Source organism: Schistosoma mansoni (genome assembly GCF_000237925.1).
Source record: "Schistosoma mansoni, WGS project CABG00000000 data, supercontig 0374, strain Puerto Rico, whole genome shotgun sequence".
Classification (NCBI taxonomy): domain Eukaryota; kingdom Metazoa; phylum Platyhelminthes; class Trematoda; order Strigeidida; family Schistosomatidae; genus Schistosoma; species Schistosoma mansoni.
The window spans coordinates 20907-27364 of NW_017386217.1; positions in this window are offsets into that span (position 1 = coordinate 20907).

Sequence of the window (6458 nt, forward strand, 5' to 3'; positions counted from 1 at the left end):
TTATTTATATTTCATGTTAAATGGATATTCTTTGTTGAAAGAGATTTTTTTTATAATCTAAATTTCACTACTTTTTTCTTATAGGTAGTTAAAGTAACATTGCAAAAACAATGAACTATGGAATATCTGTGGAACACCATAAACCAGCACATGAATAATGACTTTAGATGGAATTAAGCCCAGGACTGTCAATTATTTTAGTGTAAGCATGATATTTTTTTGATTATGGAAATAAATTCAATAATTGAATACACAGAGTGATTAATATTCAACATGATTTCATAATATCTGCAGCCAAATGCTACTTAATTACAAAATCCTATTAGTGTAGTGAATTAGAACACAAATGAGGACAATCGAATGTATTGAAACATGCACATATGCCAAATAGAGACTGACCAGATGCAGTCCTAACAAAATCGATGGGAAGATCCAAACAAGTAATACGAAGTGAATTTAAACTTCACCCCATCGCACAAGCAAGTGGCTATCAGGACTCAGTGGCCGAGTGGATAACGCGATGGCGTTTGAAGCGAGGGTACTGGGTTCGAGTCCCAGAGTGAACATCAACTCTGAGATGCAGGTACATCCAGCTGGCGAGTCCCAAATAGGACGAAACGCGCGTCCTGGATTCCACTGCTAGCCACTATCCATCTCTGCTAACCATGTAAACTTATTTGTTTAATTGTATGTAATCAAATATGATTAACCTTGATTTTTCCCTTTTGTGTGTTTTTTTAAAAATAAATACATGCTTGCCTGTCTCCGATTACTTGTAGTGAACGAAAGCGCAAGCGAGGACAATCGAATGTATTTGAACAAAAAATTACAGAACATCTTAGTAAAATCTGAGAACCATATAGTAAATACTTGATTTCCAAAATGTCAATCAATTGTCAAAAACTTGACTGTTCCTTTTTCAAATATCAGTCGATCGTCTCAGACTTCATTGCTCTTTCATTTCCATTGCAATCATTCTCTGTTCTCATTCTCTTTTTTCGATCTTCCTAACCTTTTGCCTCCAAACATTTCACTGTCGACATCAGTAGCACACACCACAGTATTGCTCTTTGTGTATTTCCATACTTAAGCTTATTCAAACTTAACTAAGCGTCTTTTGACGAATTACCAGGGTAATAATAATTCTGATAATAACACGTAAATGATAATTTTTTGCAGAATTAATAGATTTTAATGTTTAAAAATATACTTCATATGAGTTATCGTTAGTACAGTTGTATATCATCAAATATTCCCAATATTTTGTAAAACTGACTACTTTGTAGTATATTTATAAGTTTTTTCTAAGTAATAAATAATTTCACCTAGTGCTCGACATTCTGATTATAATGTAACATGAATTCAACAGAATACTATTAAAGTATTTTATCGAATGATTTATGAGTAATATATGTATGATCTAAGAAAAATAGCTTGAACAAGATTAAACTTACATAAATAACTAAGTAAAAAAAGTTATTTTCCTCCTTCTGATCAACATAAAAAAAGTAATTAGACAAATAAATTGCTTTTAGCAAATCGGCATGTACAATTCCAATGATATTATATAATAAAATCATTACACATAATGAATGACATATTTCTGGGACTTTGAAGTTGTCTCTAGATCACATTTATTGGGACTTAATAGTTTGAAGAAGAAGCTTATTGTTTAGAAAAGATAATGGTAAGTAAGCTAAGATTGTGTTATATCTAGAATGGTAACTTCTTCAAGTTTCATGAAATGTCTTTCAGTAACATATATATATATATTCTCTTTTTCTAAGACAAGCTATTCCATGTGATTCAGTTATTTTGAAAACTCGAGACTCAAGCTCACTCATTCTCATTAGTTATCTTTTTGCCAGAAATAAAATTTCACCTATTAATTAATCGTAAATTTAAATCATTTTAAAATAACTTTTCCGTATATTTTCCACTTAACCTAGTTAAGGATTAATAAAGAAATTAATATAAGATATTAGTATCATTTAAAATAACTTTCTGAGTAAAGTTGTTATTACATTTGTGATTTGGTTTCAAATTATTCAATTTATTAATTAAAAAAAAGATCCAGAACTGGGAAACAGGTATGCGTTTCTAAGGAAAGAAGCACTAACTTCAAAGTGTTAGGAGGTTATGGGCCGCAAGAAGCATCATAATATGGAATGGATCTTTATCGAAACCTCGGATAAGATTCAAAAGGAGAAGAATAAAAAGACAGCAACTAAAAATAGCCAAACAAGAATAGATAAAGTCAAGGCAAAAGCTGGATATACAGAAGCAAACAAACAAGTGAAGAAGAGCATTTGAGCTGACAACTAGAAATACGTGGAAGAGCTAGGAAAGACGACATAAAACGCTTCAAGAGAAAGAAATATGAGACAGCTATATGATACAACGAAGAAACTAACAGGGAAATATAGTAAACCAGAGAGACCGGTCAAGGATAAAAAGGCAAGACAATCACTGAGACTCAAGGACAGAGGAAAAGATAGGTAAAATACTTCGAGGAGCTCTTGAGCAGTCCAGCTCCATTGAATCCATCGGAAATCAAAGCAGCAACCAAACACCTTCCTGTAGATGTCACTTACCAACGATCGAAGTAATCAGGCTGGTCATCAAGTAAATCAAGAGTGGGAAAGCAGCAGGACCTGACAATATACCAACTGAAGCACTAAAGTCAGACATTGAAGTAACTGCAAACATACTTCACACTCTATTCAAGAAAATTTAGGAGAAGAAACAATTGCCGACGGACTGAAAAAAGGGTACCTAATCAAGATACCAAAGAAAGAAGATCTGAGAAAATGTGAGAATTACACAAGCATCAGTTTATTGTCAGTACCAGGAAAAGTTTTCAATAGTATTGCTGAACCGAATGAAAGACGCAGTAGACACCCGACTTTAAGATCAACAGGCTGGACTCTGTAAGGGTCGGTCGTGCATAGACCATATCGCAACACTACGGATCATCGTTGAACAATCAGTTGAGTGGAACTCGTCACTATACATCAACATCATTGACTATGAGAAGGCGTTTACCGCATTATGAAAATCTCAACATCTGAGGGGAATCACGGAATACAATGGACGGCTTGGATGTAACTAGACGATTTGGACTTCGCAGATAATCTAATTCTTCTTTCCCATATTCATCAACAGATGTAGGTGGAGACAACCAGTGTAGCAGAAGCCTCTGCATCAGTAAGCCTCAATATACCAAATAGATAAAACAAAATCTCCAAATATAACATAGAGAACAACAACTCAACCACACTATGGAAAAACTTCCACGTACTTGGACAGCATCATCAATGAACAAGGAGGATCTGATGCAGACGTAAAGGCAAGTATTAGCAAAGTAAGGGCAGCATTCCTACAGTTAAAGAACATATGGAACTCAAAACAATTGTCAACCAATATCAAAGTCACAATCCTCAATACGAACATCAAAACAGTCCTACTGTATGGAGCTGAAACTTAGAGAACTACCACAACCATCATCAAAAGTGTACAAGTATTTATAAACAATTGTCTACGCAAGATACTCAATATACGTTGACCGGATATTATCAGCAAAAGCCTACTGTGAGAGAGAACAAATGAGCTTCCAACTGAAGATCTAATTAGGGAAAGACGTTGGAATTGAATAGGACATACATTGCGTAAATCATCAAATAGCATCACGAGGCAAGCTCCAAATTGGAATCCTGAAGGAAATGACAAAGAGTAAGACCAAAGAACACATTATGTCGAAAATAGGAAGCAGATATTAACAGCATGAATAGAAACTGGAAATTACTGGAAAGGACTGCTCAGGACAGAGTTGGATGAGGAATCCTGGTTAGCATCTAATGCTGCCCCATGAGGATTAACAGGCGTAAGTAAGTAAGTTAGTGAGTTAGTTTATGAAGAGTCTGAAAGTAGGATGAAACTTCAATTTCATACTTACTGACTTTTGACGATTTCCTAATGCTCGAAATCTTTTTAAAAGTTATTAAATATTCTCAATTCATATGAATAGACATGATACTCTTCATGACATTATTAAATATGGAGTAATTTATTGAGTACAGTTGCATCGCATTGTTTAACGAATAAATAAATGAAATAATTTGTATCGAATGTAAAATATTTTTAAATTGCTTAAGTTAGTATTAGTTTTGATAAATTCAAACTTTTTCATTAGTGTATATTTACCTCTTCAAACAATCTATTAATTAATCTTCTGTTGCTGAATTGAAAATCAAATTAAGACAGTTATTCTATGTATTCTTTGTTCAAACTGTTTTCAAGCAGATGATAGTAATTGAATTGTTTTATCCCTATAAAATACTTAAATGTGCAATTCAAGAAAGAAACTACTGTTTTCAAGAGTTTCTATGAGCTTATTCCAAAAATACTTTTCATATGATAACTAAGTTCCTTTAATGAGGAAATTATTATTAAAAGTCGGGTTAACTCTCATTAAAGATACCTCCGAAAGACTTATATCAAATCAGTAGAATATAAACGGTAACTTTATTTCAAATTATTATCAGAGTCTATAAAGAAAATTCATGATATGCTTTAACTAATTTGAAGTTTATAAGTTAAGTAGATTTGATTTTCTCAGTTTCCATACTAAGTAATTCGATTTAAGAAAATCACCTATTCAAATTCATGATGAATTTATTAAAGAACAGTATATCTTTGTTCATTTACCTTTTAGCCATTAGATACTTTGTGTAATATTTTGTTGAAATTTAAACTGTTAATTATTGCGCTTCTTGTAGAACTGTTTCTTTTAAACATTGATCATTGGTTGTTTTGTAAATCTCTGATAAAAAAGATACAATCGCAGTTCCAGACAGAGGGAAAGAAGATTTAATATGGTTAAGATAAAAATGAAATTATGTTAAGAAGAATATTTATGTGATGTATAATTATTTGCAATGGTATGATATTGTGATATACCGTGGAACATATAGTCTCTATAAATGACTATGAAAAGAATATAGTAGGCTTGTTAAATCTAAAAATTACTTGGATTATGCTATGGATAAATACAAATAATGTTTGTATAAAAGTTATATTAAACAATATTTCAACCTTTGATTAAGCAACGCTAAATATTGAAAATGTTAAATATTCTATCACAAGTTGATTCAGTAGGGTGGTAAATTTAAGATGTCGAAAATTTTGAACAGAAATACATGAAAATTGCTTAACGTTAATGTATGTTTAAGAACAACCTTTACAATCTAAACCTTTATTGACATCATTTCAGTGTATAAACAAACTGTGTATATTCACCCTCTAGTGTAATGGTATACGATAAGAACACAAGTAATCATTTTTCCGTATCTGTTTAAATATTTGTTTTATAAAATCACTAATGTAGTTAAGAAGGAAGTCAGGAAATGTCTCCATACAAAAACTAATAAATTATATTACAAAGAAAAAGGAATACTAACAATACTTGCTACATTATATAACATTTTTAAAAAAAACTTTACTCTAAAATCAACTTATACCAATGACTGATGTCAATTGAAAAACTGTCAAAAAATGCAAAGTAATGAATAGTCGTTTAGTTTTAGTTTAAAACTCCTTACTAGTAGTGACATTCAATCTCAACAGGGATCAAGCTTAACATTTTGAGAACTTCAAGTAAATCATTTACTTAAGTTTTTATTCTCTAAAAGTACACTGATACACAGGTGAAGAATATACCTTTTAAAAAAAATTATTTTTCCAAATCCTGAAGTTACTAATTCAAATTAATAATTAAAAGAAATAACTAATTCTAAAATCAATAAATTTTGAAGTGAAAATTTATTAAAAATCATGAGTAAAACAAGTTTATCAGCAATTGTCACTACTTATATAACTTGTGTATAACAGTTAATTGAATCGGATTATAGGTCAAATATAAAATCCAGATTAAGAATCAGAACAAAGATACAAAACATTGTATAAGAAGAATGTCAATGTTAAATATTTATTATCTATGTCCGATTCGTGATCTTAGTGAAGTTGATATATAAAGTGATATGAATTATGTTGACGATAATAAAACCGGGATGACCTTTAGAAAGTTGTTAATATATTTCATAAAATAAGTAAATCATATAACATCAAGTCTTATATATATATCAGGCTTGATATCAGCTGAATTTATCAGTTTGCAGTCATTTTAGATAGAAAGTTTCGTTTTGTATTTCAGAGGGTCTATATCAAAGAGTATCATCTAGCACATAACCTAAATCTAGGACTCACCGTTGATTACCTGTAATAGTCTGATATTATATGTTTATTGCATAATTGTATGTTCGATGTTGGAAATCAGTTATATTAGGGTATTTTATCATTTATTTTATCCAGTATTAATGATTCATAGTCTTCATTTTTGTGTTGAAGGTTATATAATTAAGTGTATGTATTTACCATCCAAGTGTTACTGAGATCATATG